This window comes from Chenopodium quinoa, unplaced genomic scaffold (genome assembly GCF_001683475.1).
Source record: "Chenopodium quinoa cultivar QQ74 unplaced genomic scaffold, ASM168347v1, whole genome shotgun sequence".
In the NCBI taxonomy this organism is placed as follows: Eukaryota; Viridiplantae; Streptophyta; class Magnoliopsida; order Caryophyllales; family Amaranthaceae; genus Chenopodium; species Chenopodium quinoa.
This window is the reverse complement of record NW_018744396.1, coordinates 1-13,967: the sequence shown is the minus strand read 5'-3', so window position 1 is coordinate 13,967 and position 13,967 is coordinate 1. Positions and strand designations below refer to the sequence as shown.

At 38.5% G+C, this 13,967-nt stretch overlaps 2 pseudogenes; both read left to right on the top strand.

The window, feature by feature from the left end:
• Positions 1 to 5: 5 nt before the first annotated feature.
• On the top strand, positions 6 to 5,334 carry LOC110696880 (annotated as a pseudogene).
• A 4,175-nt stretch (positions 5,335 to 9,509) lies between these two features.
• Positions 9,510 to 12,094, top strand: LOC110696881 (annotated as a pseudogene).
• The last annotated feature ends 1,873 nt before the right edge of the window (positions 12,095 to 13,967 follow it).

The following is a 13,967-nucleotide window of genomic DNA, read 5'->3' as shown; positions in this document are numbered from 1 at the left end:
TTGCTTTTACAACTGATCCAAGGGCAGGAAGATCATCACAATACTGTACTGATGTCGCTAAAGCTCTGAATGCTCCCATTTTTCATGTAAATGGGGATGACTTGGAGGCCGTGGTTCATGTTTGTGAGCTTGCTGCAGAGTGGCGTCAAACCTTCCATTCAGATGTTGTGGTCGACATAGTTTGCTATCGTAGATTTGGTCACAATGAGATTGATGAGCCATCTTTCACGCAACCAAAAATGTATAAGGTAAGTCTGTTAAAAAAACTTGTTCTTTTTCCGGGTTGTATTTTCTTGGTGTTAACTACATTAGCTAGTCTTACAATGTGCATGTTCATCTACTGCATTTTTTGTATGAAACTGCTGTACTTGAGACTACCAGGGATAGACGATCAAATGCCTGACTGTTGAATTGGAAGAGGTTAGTGGAAGAAGCAAAAGAATCACAGAACGCTGTCCTCTAACCTTAGGTTTATTTTTTAACAGGTCATCCGAAGTCACCCTTCTGCTCTTGAAATGTACAAGAAGAAAGTTCTGGACGCTGGGGAAATGTCAAAGGAAGTTATTGATCAGATTCAAAAAAAGGTTATAACAATCCTTAATGAGGAGTTTGACGCCAGCAAGGATCATGTGGCTAAAAAGAGGGAGTGGCTTTCAGCTTATTGGCTAGGTTTCAAGTCACCCGAGCAGCTTTCCAGAATCCGTAACACTGGGTACTTGTTCTTTTTGGATTTTCTAAAAATAAATTATTAGGTGTCTACGTGGCACTTGTTTGTGAATTACTGTTTGAATTGTCATTTTATATCATGGTTTTTTTTTTTCAGGGTTCAACCAGAGATCTTGAAGAATGTTGGCAAGGCAATCACCACACTTCCTGAAACATTTAAGCCCACAAAAGCTGTGAAAAGGATTTATGAGCAACGTGCTCAGATGATTGAAACTGGGGAGGGCATTGATTGGGCAGTTGGAGAAGCACTAGCCTTTGCTACTCTGCTAGTTGAAGGAAATCATGTCCGATTGAGCGGTCAAGATGTTGAGAGGGGTACATTCAGCCATAGGCATTCTGTACTCCATGATCAAGAAACTGGAGAAAAATACTGCCCATTGGACCATGTCAATATCAACCAAAATGACGAAATGTTTACTGTTAGTAACAGGTGAGCTCTTTATAAGTCTGGCTTTGCACCCAATACTTGATGCAAACAATTCTATTTTGGATTGAACTCATGACATCTTTCTTTTTGTTTTTGAGGACTCAAATATTTAACTTACCCTCTGTCAAACTTAATTTAGTTTGCCTTTGAAGTCTAAAGGGTACGTTTTAGGATGGATTCTTAAGGATTAAACCATGGCATCTTACAGTTCCGGGTTCTGGGAAATTAAATCATCAGTAAACATATTTGAAAGTTTTTCAGAAAATAATTTAGTTCCATGAGAGATAAGATCTAATGGTTTGCAAATTCATGCAAAACAGGGGTATGATGAGGAATTTTAAATTTTCATTAATCTGTCTTTTCTACGCAGAGTCCTAGTTGCCTTTAGTTGCCTATGCTAACTTTGCATCTCGTGGCATGTTGTTCTCCCGTCAGCTTTAGTGCAATTTTCTTAGCCAATACGGCCAATTTTTATTTTCTTTCCAAACCTAAGAGTTATAGAACCTGTAGTTTTATAGTCATCAATTGATGGGTTAAGATTGGTTTATAGGATCACAATAGCAATCTAGAGAAAGAACATGATCCTTGAAGAAAGCAAGTTTTTATGTGAAGAACCAGAGGTGCTGTTTGTACTGGTTATAATTACTGTTTGACATAATGGTCTGAATGTTCTCATTTAGATAGGCCATTCTGTAATATTGTTAATTTCTGGTGTAATCCCCCCTTCCCTGACATCCTGGCCTTTATATCCGGGCCTTGGTGGAAGATATAGGAATTGAACCACTTGTGTTCAAAGTCATTTGGACAGATTACCAAATTGAATTGATTATCCAACAAATTATTCTCATATCAGTTGAACTTAATTGAAGAAATTAAAATTTACGATTATACCTTACATTTTTTTCCATAGGTCATAGCTCATAGGAATTCCCTTGTATTTGGGGAAGAGAAAAGTCAGGAAACAATGGAAGTTTCTGTACCTTGTTGTAGGGACTTAAATTTTTATACTATCAATTAAATTTTGGGGTTGAATATTGATGTCTCAAGTTTGGGGAAACTTCTAAGGTGTGGAATTGTAAATGTTAGAATGATTCTACAGAAACATAAACTGAGGGATATGGAGAGGAAAAGTGATAGAGGGAGAGGGAACAACAAATGAAGAATAAAGAATTAATATGCTACACCCTGACCATTGAACCGCGCTTCATTATCAGGCAATAAAGGTTGCGCGTCAGTTTTTGCATATTATTTTCGAGAATTTTATGGGTTCAGTTGAACCCACTCTTGATAGGTTTTGAGTCGTTCGGAGGACTTGTTGTCAGTTGCTTAATCCTATTCTAATAGTTTAATTTGTTTTCTTGGTGCAGCTCCCTTTCAGAGTTTGGTGTTCTTGGTTTTGAATTAGGATATTCCATGGAAAATCCCAATTCGTTGGTTCTCTGGGAAGCTCAGTTTGGTGACTTTTCTAATGGGGCACAAGTAATTTTTTGATCAGTTCTTGAGCAGCGGAGAAGCAAAGTGGTTGCGGCAAACTGGTCTTGTTGTGCTACTTCCTCATGGATATGATGGTCAAGGACCTGAGCATTCAAGTGCACGATTGGAACGTTTCCTACAGGTATCAGTCTCTGCTTGAAGGCTTCATTGAGAATTTTTACTTTAAGAAGCTTATATGGACGTAAATGGACCTCATGAACTGCTTTTTCCATATATATGAACTTACAGCTATTTTTTTTTGTAAGATCCTCAACAGAGTGGTGGAAGTTTTTTTTTTTTTTTCTTTTTTTTTTTTTGGAAAGACGGAGTAGTGGAAGAATTTGTCATAGTATTTCATTGTTATTGGCCTGAGTGTGGAGTCAGGTTTTTAGGGCGATGTTTTTAAGTGGTTCATTCACTGTGCTTTGAATCATGGGTACAGTTTTTGTGTGAGGATGCCATTTAATTTTCTGACAAATAATGGCTTGATATGTTGGGCAAGTAGACTTTGTCCTTATAATTGGATATGGGTGCTGGTAAACATATTCCAGATTTTAAGAAACTTCAATCTAATTGCAAGTAAAATGCATAAATAGGAGCTAAAATGTTGTTCATGTGGTTGAGCTGAGCCTGAACCTATCTATGTTGCTCCAAAGCTTTGTGATCTGAACTGCATATCTTGATTTCGTCCAAGAATGATCTAAGGATGTCAAAAAACTATCCCTTCTCTGTTTGATTGACTAGATTGGTGTTCATATATGATAGATCCTTGAGTAAAAATGGTCATTGCATAACCATCTCATTGGAAGGGCAGTTATGGGTCATCCTCAATTTTCATTTTACTCTATTTCACCAGGGGGTGGTAGGTTTGGAGATATATGTGCTCTGTTTCATGTAATGGCACTTAATCGCTTGGGAAGATTTAGCTCTGTGATTGAACTTCTGGTGAGTCAGATGAGCCTGACTGCGTGTGCTTTAAATATTTTCCTTTCAGATGAGTGATGACCACCCCTATGTCATACCTGAGATGGAACCACACAACGGAAGCAGATCCAGGAATGCAATTGGCAAGTTGTCAATGTAACAACCCCTGCTAATTACTTCCATGTTTGCGTCGTCAGGTGAGTGCATTTTATCAGCTCCTGTAATCTGAAACGTTGTGAAATATATCTTCCATTGTTCTGTTTGCTCATATTATTTTCTTGTTCTATTCAGATACACAGGGAGTTCCGCAAAACCTCTGATTGTCATGTCACCAAAGAATTTACTTCGTCACAAAGAATGCAAATCAAATCTTTCTGAATTTGATGATGTTCAGGGTCATCCTGGTTTTGATAAACAAGGAACCAGATTCAAGCGTCTCATTAAGGATCAGAATATGCACTCGGATCGTGAGGAGGGCATTAGGCGTTTGATTCTGTGCTCTGGGAAAGTAAGTGTTTTTCCATTTGGTCAACATTATAGCATCATATTTTTTGTGTTTGCTTCATCAATCAGGATTTAGGACCTTTGTTAGTGCAAATTTTGCCAGATAAGTAGGCAACAATATTGGATGACGCAAAAGAAATTAGTAGCTAAATATGTTTGATTTCTTTGTTCATTGTGTCATGGGCCAATGTTTAACCTGAAGATGTGTTTAATTTGTGCAACACTGGCATGTGTTCTGAAGTTTATCAATTATGTTGGTGTCCTGGTGAATTCACTGTTCCTCACTCTGAAATTGTGTAGGTTTACTACGAGCTTGATGAACACAGGAAGAAAGAAAATAGCAGTGATGTTGCCATCTGTAGAGTGGAGCAACTTTTGCCCTTTCCCATATGACCTTGTCCAACGAGAGTTGAATCGGTATCCAAGTAAGTTTCTAAATTGGTTTGGTTACGTGCGTATAGTCAGGTTGCCCAGTATATTTTACTCATTAATGTTTTTTTAAACGTCCATATATCATCGAAAGTTTGCCTGTATATTATCTTTACTCCTCAAACTTGCATTGAAGATGTCTAGTTTCAGGCATTTAAGCGTTCCACATTCTAATTCATGCTGCATTTACTTAGTGGTTACCTGTAACAATATTTTAGTTGCATTAGAGTTTTAACTTACGATATTTACTGCAGATGCTGAGGTTGTCTGGTGTCAGGAAGAGCCAATGAACATGGGCGCTTACAGCTACATTGCACCTCGTCTATGTACTGCAATGAAATCTGTAAATAGAGGAACTGCTGATGACATTAAGTATGTTGGGCGCCTTCCATCTGCTGCAACTGCTACTGGTTTTATCTCAGTTCATAGCAGAGAACAGACCGAGCTTGTGCAGAAAGCATTGCAACCAGAGCCAATACCATTCCCTTGAGCCTCTGCTTGATTCTTTATATAATGGACCAAATTTGAGAAAAAAGAGAGCTTATTTGGTCTCTCCAAATGTTTTGTGCAGTAAAATAATTCGGAAACCATTGGTTATTGTTATTTGTTATGATTTTCTCAGAGAGAGAAATATGTCATATCAAATAAAAATACGGAGTATAAAACATGGACCTTCTGGCTTTCTTGGTAGCAGTTGTTCTTTGGAGAAAGCTGGTGGTGTCTAAAACCTATTCTTGATTTGATGAATTTTGATCCTTTCTACTATGTATTTCAAGAAATATATACAACCAATACGGAGTACTAATTTTTTATAACTGAAAATTTTGTTAGCCCTTTGGCCCATGATACAATTTTTTTGTAAAACGTGTTGCACCTTGATCGGTTGGGATAAGAGCTATCTTATAAACATGGGAGTACTTTTCTTGATTGCATATCATTATAATAACTACGAAATTATTTATTATAAACATGGGAGTACTTTTCTTGATTGCATATCATAATAGTTACGGAGTACAATATTTAGTTTGGAAACTGTAAAACAATCAGGCACGCATGTAATTATTTGTTCTTATAGTTGTATTTTGATGGTTTTACTTTCCACTTCATAATCTTTATGCTTTGATTTTAACCTTGTTTTCACTTCATCAAAAGAAGTTCAGATATGATAATTCAAAAAATTTATTTAAGCTCAATATAAGTGTCACCTAAATCTAACTTATGACTAAAATAAGCTACTTTCTTCATTCTTTTTTTATTGCATTATAGGGGTTTTAGAGGCAAAATTTGGTAGTGAGAAAAAGTAAGAGAGAGAAACGTAAATATACAATATTGTCCATGTAATGTAAAGATAAAATAAAAAGCAAGTGTGAAAAAGTAAGGGTATGTTGGGTATTTGCAGTGTAAACATAGATATTTTTTGTCCTAAAATGAAAGCGGTGTAATATTTGTGAAACTTCCCTAAAAGGCAAGTGATACTATATTAAAAGAACGGAGGAAGTATATGAAGTGATAATATTTTTTTTTTTTTGAAACCATATGAAGTAATAAATTTATGGCGAAGGTATTGGGTGCTAAAAAAACACGAAAATTTGCGTGCGACAGGCTTAGCTGATATATTTCACTTGTTGGCTGATATGTTTCATGTATCGGCTGATATGTTTCATTTGTTGGTTTGATAGGGTTTTTGTGTTGGCTAATATGTTTTTTATTTTATTTTTTTATTTTATTTTATTTTATTTTTAAATTTTTGATATGTTCCTTTTGTTGGCTACTATTAGACATCATTTAGCTGATATATTTCTTTAGTTGGCTGGTAGCTTTATTTGTTGGATGATATGTATTTAATTGTTGGCTGATATGTATATTTTGTTGGCTTACCTGTTGCTTTTATATGTTGATTTCATCCTTTTGTAGGCTGACATGCTTCATTTGTTAGCTGATATGTTCCTTCTGTTGCCTGATAAGAACCTTTTATTGGCCGATATATTCTTCTTGTTGGCTAATATGTATCTATTTTGGCTGATATATTCCTTTTGTTGGCTGATACGTTTTTATTAATGTCTGATATGCCCCTAATGTTGACGGAAATCAGACATCAATTGGCCGATATGTTTATTTTAATGGCTGATATGCGTCCTTTGTTGGCTAATATGATTAACAACATACATATATATACTTTCATTTCCTTGTCTCTCTCCTCTTTCCCCATCTTCCTCTCTTTCTTTCTCTTGTTTCAAATGAACCCGATCCATTTCATTTGCTCACCTCCTTTCTTCTCCAACTTCTCAAATCAGCCACAAATCCCACGCCACTCCACCGTACCCACCTGAAAGGAATGGTGTCCTTCGAACAAGTGTATTATTCCTATAGAGGGTTCGAAATTAATTAAAAAAGCTAATTATTCAGTGAGGTCAAGTGATCGGAATGCCTAGCTGGAGGCCGCTTCCGATCAGTAATATTAATGAATAATTAATATTACAGCTTAATCTTGACTGAACCCTTCGAGTCACACCCAATCGTGTAACCGAACCAAAGCGACGAATTAATCCGAAGGATTATATGAGTCAATAGAGATTTTACGAACAAAGACGTCGGATTCTGAGCTTAGAGCGTCGAAGCCGAGCGTCGTAAGTCGAGTCGAATTAAGGAGTCGACGAGACGGAAAAATCATCCAAACAACAAGTCATTGCTTAGTCGTAGCCTCGCATTCACCTAACCATGCAAGGGCTAGGCTAGCATAGGCCACCAGTCGCAAGGCATGGTTGTGCCGCAAGCGCGGCATGCATGCGCGTACTAGGCTTGCTGGCTGAGCATGCTTGCGGGGCTGGTGCGCCTGGCCGCTCGCACGCTAGCACCAGCACGCATCAATGCATGGTTGGGCTAGCAGACCCTACTACAAGCTAGCACTTGGCTAGTAGCACGCAAGGGACAACAGCAAGCCCATGCTAGCAAGGCATCAGCAGCAAGCCCATGCTAGCAAGGCATCAACAGCTAGCAAAGCTCGCTGGGCCTCGCTAGCAAAGAGCAGCGCCCAGCAGCTCGCATAAGCGAGGCATGCTATTGTGAGCTAGTGTGAGGCCGCATGCGCACAGGCCAGGTAGCAGGCCCAACCGAGGGACCAGGTCGCCAGCGAGGCAGCCTTGGCACCCAAGGTAGGCCACGCCAGTTGGGGCGCTGCGATAGGCCGAGTGTGTGGGAAGCCGGTTTTGTGGGTTTGCTTGGGGAGCAAGGGGAAGGTGGTCCTCACCTAACCCCTTGCTTCCCATGTTATACTTGTTGCTTGGTTATTGTTTTGGCCTTTTAATTTAATTAGAATTAAATTAAATCTTATTTTTGCCTTTTGACCAACTATCCCACATTGAAAGATGATGGGAATTCTTGGGATCATTTTCCTATAAATACCCATCATGGGATATTGGGATTTTCACTTGGGTTGGTGATCTTTAAGGGATCTCTAAAAGCGAGAAAACCTTTGTTCGTAAACTCTAAGTTGTTTTTGGTCTAACCTTGACTAAGCTTCCGAGGTAAGGACCGGTTATGGTTCGATAGCGAGGGTGTGAGCCGTTGGAGGTTCTCGCACTTGCGGAACTTGAAGCTTTCAAGTCCGAGCTCAACGGTTGAGCGAAGCACGCTACAAGGATGAACATTCTTTCTCTCTCTTCTCTTATGTTTATGTTTATTTACATGTTTTTATTTATGTTGTAATTATTATGCATGCGATTCGGTTATCGGGTTTTGTTTCCACGCGGTGTCGGACACCGCAAGTCCCAACACCACCAACCACCGAACCCACCCACCGAACCTTCCTCTCTTTCTTTCTCAAATCAACCCCAAATCCCACGCGACCCCGTCAAACCCACCGTACCCACCAACCACCAACCACCGAACACACCCACCGAACCCACCTCAAATCACCAACCACCAAGTTACCACCGTTCAAGCCTACACAAATCGAAACCCTTGTCTTTCGTTTTTTGGGGATTGATTTGTTTTAATTTGTGATTTATTTTGATTTTGGGAATTTCGTTTTTTGTTAGTATTATTTGGGATTTTGGGGATGTAGATCTGGATTGTGGTTCTATGTGTTTGATTTTGCAGGTGGTGGAAGGCTGTCAATGTCGCTGTCGCTGCCTCTGCGTTGCGCTACCACTGCCTTCTCCGCCGCACGAACTATTGGGTGCGGACTGCCGTACCCAATAGTTTGTGTAAATTATGATACCTTGAAAAGTACAATTCGAATAAGCAAGGTCAAACACTACTACAATATACTAGTAAGTAAAATTTAGATGAATAAAAGTACCGTACCCTTAATATTTTTCACGAGTCTTTAAAAATTGTCATACCCATAACAATTATTAGGTTTATATTTATGTGATTTTTTACTTAGCCTTATGCATATAATGATGTGTAAAAATTGATTTGGAAACCAGAAAAAATAAAGGTATGAAATTATTTTTTGGACTAGTACGTATATGGATGTATATGGATATTTTGATGGTTGTACTAATTTTCGGCCACCACAAATTAAATTAGAGTTCGCTCGAATTTTTATTGTTTCTACTCTAATTTGACTTTATTTATTTATTTATTATTATTATTATTTTTTTATAAGGAACAAAGGGAGTAACATAGTAACCTACTACTCCGATTTTATTTCATAGCTATTGGAAGAATCTAATTTATGACACGACAAAAAACCATTACTTAAACCTTTTAGTAAACAATTTCCAAAACTAGAGTAACATTATCACCTGTAAAACAATTTCAAATACGTAGATTTTACATTAAATTAAAGTAAAAAGATAACAAACAAAAGTAATTTACCAGCCAGGAAGAATATTCATTTAAATTAAATGACGTTTAATTTCTTCCATTACTTAGGAATAAGATTAGAGTTATAGTTTGCCGACTTTCTATCATCTATATATGCTTACCTGCTTAGTCGTACCATTCTCAACCACCTATATACAAGTCTTAATTTATTTTTTTTCACATAGTTTTTTTAATTTTTAATTCTATTTATGAACTAACTTTCCAAGTGGCCAACTTGCCATAATTATAGTAATTTATAAGATATGAATATAATTAAAATAATGGATTTTGTTGAATAATGTTTTGGTATATAAGTTTTCTTCATTCTCCTCGAATTCCATTTATTTAGCTCTTTTAACTCTTCTATTATGATTTCTTTTAAAAAAAAAAAAAACTCTTCTATTATGACTATGTTTCAATATTATCAATCCATATTGTTCCTCTTCATACACTTCTTAGGTTACAACAATTTAATCAGGAATTTTATTCATCAAAGTAATTTTATTTCTTTTCATTATTTTTACAAGTTTGTAATGTAACACAATTTTTGTATGTATGAAATGCAGGAATGAGTTTAGCAGCCAAGTTTACGTTAGTCAACCAATGCACCTACACCATATGGCCTGCCACGCTCACCGGTGCAGGCACCCCCGGACTCCCTGCTTCTGCCACTGGTTTTTCTCTTCTCCCTGGAGCCACGAATGTCCTTAATATCCCAACATCATGGTCGGGTCGGATGTGGGCCCGGACCCTTTGCACCGCGAACTCAGCCGGTGGGAACTTTTCGTGTGCAACGGGCGATTGTGAGAGCGGGTCGGTGGAGTGCTCCGGGTCGGGTGCCCACCCACCCGCCACCCTTGCTGAGTTTACTCTGAACGGGTCGGGTGGGATGGACTTTTATGATGTTAGCCTCGTAGACGGGTACAACCTACCCATGATGGTTTCAGCCCGTGGGTGGGTCGGGTAATTGTTCGTCCACGGGCTGTATGGTTGACCTAAATGGGTCATGCCCAACAGAGCTGCAAGTTGTTACTACTAGCGCATATGGTTCAAACGCTGAGGGGGTGGCATGTAAGAGTGCATGTGAGGCGTTCGGAGACCCGCAGTATTGTTGTAGCGGACCCAATGCAACGCCGGATACATGTAAGCCGAGCAAGTACTCAGAATTCTTCAAGGCAGCTTGCCCAAGCGCTTATAGCTATGCATATGATGATGCGACTAGCACTTTTACTTGCAATGGTGCTGACTATGTCATCACATTTTGTCCTACTACAACTACCACGTAAGTTATATTGATTTTTAGACATAATTAAACAACCTTCATCTATCCATGCACACGTTAATTATTGTAGAAAACGATTGTAGGATATATATGATGAAAAATCATAATTAATTATTTTAATTATACTCCTTACATCCTTAAAATTGTCCTTTTACAATATTTTCTTAAATTAGAGTTAAAAAATAAAAAACATTTTATGAAACTAAAAATAACTACGGAGTAACATTCATTTTTCGACCACAGAATTGAAGTACAATGTGACGGACATGAGATTACAAACTTATTAGCAAATAAACAACTAATTAGCATAATAATTTACATATGTTTGTATCATTTGTATGAACATAATTAGATAAGTATAATAATAAGTTAGTCAACGTGGTAGATACATTATAATGGTACCATTATATAAATGATTTTCATACATCATGAAAACCGAGTTGAATACCACATCCTAACATTTTCTCACCATCTACATAAATATATATGATGATCAAAGTATCACACGTCAGATATCTGTTTCTTGTACTTGGCATCCAAATTATTTTTATTTTTTTAATTTTCCAGTATATAGCAATATTGCATGGACAAGATGAGCTGTACTACTACGTATCAACCCCAACTAATTAATTAGCATAATTATTGGATCTAATCTAATCTTAATTTATCTATTCTCCAACTAATTAATGATGAGCGTAACTATAAATTTAATATACTCGTAATATGCAATGTCTGTATTCTCGATCTCTATTTGGGGTTGACAATCATGTTAATAATGTAATCTAAACTAGTATACAATTGATACTAAATTTGGGATATGTATTCATAAAATTTTGAATTTGCTCACAATATCTTGTTTTTGACATTTTTTGTTTTTTTTGTTACAGTGGTAAATCAAGTGGGACCCAGTCACCACATCCATCAACAATCGCATCAGATTATTACCTCATTAACTCATCAAGCAACTCTTTGATTCCATCATCAATTGTAGCAGGACTAATAACAATGATCATTTGGCTGTCATTATATCAATAATTATGGGCCTATAAGTAAATGACGCCCAAATTGAAGTTGCAAACACTTGTCCAGAGAGCCCAAATAAATTGATGGTCGGGCCTGTAAAGAAACCAACAGTTTTGATTGATTTGTGTTATGGGCTTATGGCAATGGGAAGAGGCCCAAAGTTTAGCTGCAAATTTAGAAGTAAACAATGTAACATAGATTGAATTAATTTTTGCTAGTGAGCTATTAAAGGAAATTTAGAAGTAAATATTTACTTCAGTTCGCTAGAAAAAGCCCTTGAAATTAAGGCAGTTTTAGCATGTACTTACCTTTTCTACCTACAGAGGGACAAAGCTTGGCAAGACCACACCCCTAGTATCCTCCTCTAAAATACGACCTAACTCTACGGGAATATTATAAATAAATTCAAGTTGAGAGTCTAGAACGACTCCGCGGTTGGCCAACCAATCCGCCGCACAATTCCCTTCACAATACACATGTATCACTTTGACCTCCCATATTGGATCATTGAGCATCTCATGGCAGTAAGTTATGTCACGAATGTTCTCCCCACGAGGTACCTCTTGCCTTTGTAAAGCTTGAACACAGGCCAAGTTACCAAGTTGCACCTCCAGCTTTTCAATTTGCAAATTCTTCGCAATCTCCAGACCCCTAGTGAGGGCCATTACCCCAGCACGAAAGGTCGTACAGTAGCCAAAGTTGTCGTTGAATGCCGAAACAAACTTGCCTTCGCAATCTCTAATAATCGCTCCTCCTCCAGCTGGCCCAGGCAGCCTTTCACCGCATCATCACAGTTCAAGACATACCAATTCATCTATGGAAATTGCCACGAAATATTCTTCTAAACTCGTCTCTTTTTCCCAGCATCATTATCTTCAAAAAATGCTTCTCATTACCCTTCTTGCTTCATCATATCGAATTTGTAATAAAGCACACACATCAATTGGCATCTCATTCCTTCGATTAAACACAAAACAATTCCGCCAACGCCAACCACAAGGCAATGCCAAATTACATCACCCAACTTTCTTCATCATTGTGATCCGGATCTTTTCATATTAGCCACAGTCCAATCTTTGATGTTACCTTGGTAAAACTGATTTGGATGCCTGGAGTTAAGGTCTTGCGCCACACAAGTCCAGCAGCTGGGCGGTCCCTGTGGATGTGAAGAGTACTTTCTTCCAGGGCTCCACATATAAAACACTTAGGCTCATCCGTGAGCTTCCGGTTAAACCTGTTTTAAGTTCCCCAACAGCCTGTCATGGCATGCTAGCCACAAGAACGCACGGATACTGTTGATAAGTATATTAGGTGACTCGTACTTCGTAGCTTTGTCCGCCCGATCGGGCGGACATTGCCCGGTCTGACCGGGCGGAAGAAGAAGAGGTGCCTGGCAAATTCGTTGAAGAAGCTGCTCTCGCGCCCGACAGGGCGAGCCTTCGCCCGACCGGGCGAGCCTTCGCCCGATCAGGCAGACCTTTGCCCGGTCTGACCGGGCGGTGGGGGTTGGATACGTTGAAGCATTCGTATGGAGTTTTCTTCTCGCGCCCGATCGGGCAGACCTTGCCCGGTCTGACCGGGCGGAGAAGGAAAAATACGGAACGCGGATTTTGCGGTTTTAGGTTATCTTATTTTATTATCTTTTTGCCCAAGTATCTTTTAATTAGGGATTAATATAAAACCTCCCTAATATCAGTATTAGGGTTAAGAGAGAGAGAGTGAGAGCCGTTCTTGAGAAATACAAGAATCATCTTTGTAATCTTTGCAGTTTATAGTGAAATCATTCGATCTCGGTGCCCGTGGACGTAGCTATCACATCGATAGTGAACCACGTAAATTCTTGGTGTTGTTCTTATTGTTTGCATTGAATTTCTTTATTGTTTTCTTGTTTGTTTTCGACCTTTGCTTCCGCTGTCGCACAACAATTGGTATCAAGAGCTCAGGTTCAATCCTTGGAGAGTTTCTTGAAGATAACAATGGCAGGAGATTCAACAATAAGAATTGAGAAGTTTACCGGGAAAAATAGTTTCGGCTATGGCAAATTAAGATGAAGGCTCTGTTAAAACAACAGCAGATATGGCGTCCGTTGGCTCCAAAGAGTACTACTTCGGAGTCAGGAGACGGACCGACTGACTCGCAGTTAGAAGTTATGGAAGAGAAGGCACACTCTACCATATTACTTAGTCTTGATGATCAAATCATCACGGAGGTTGCTGATCAGGAAACGGCGGCTGGATTGTGGCTGAAGCTGGAGTCATTGTATATGACTAAGTCGTTGACCAACAAATTATTACTGAAACAGCGGTTGTTTAGCCTCCGGATGCAGTCAGGTACTTCCTTACGGGAACATCTAGAAAAACTTAACTC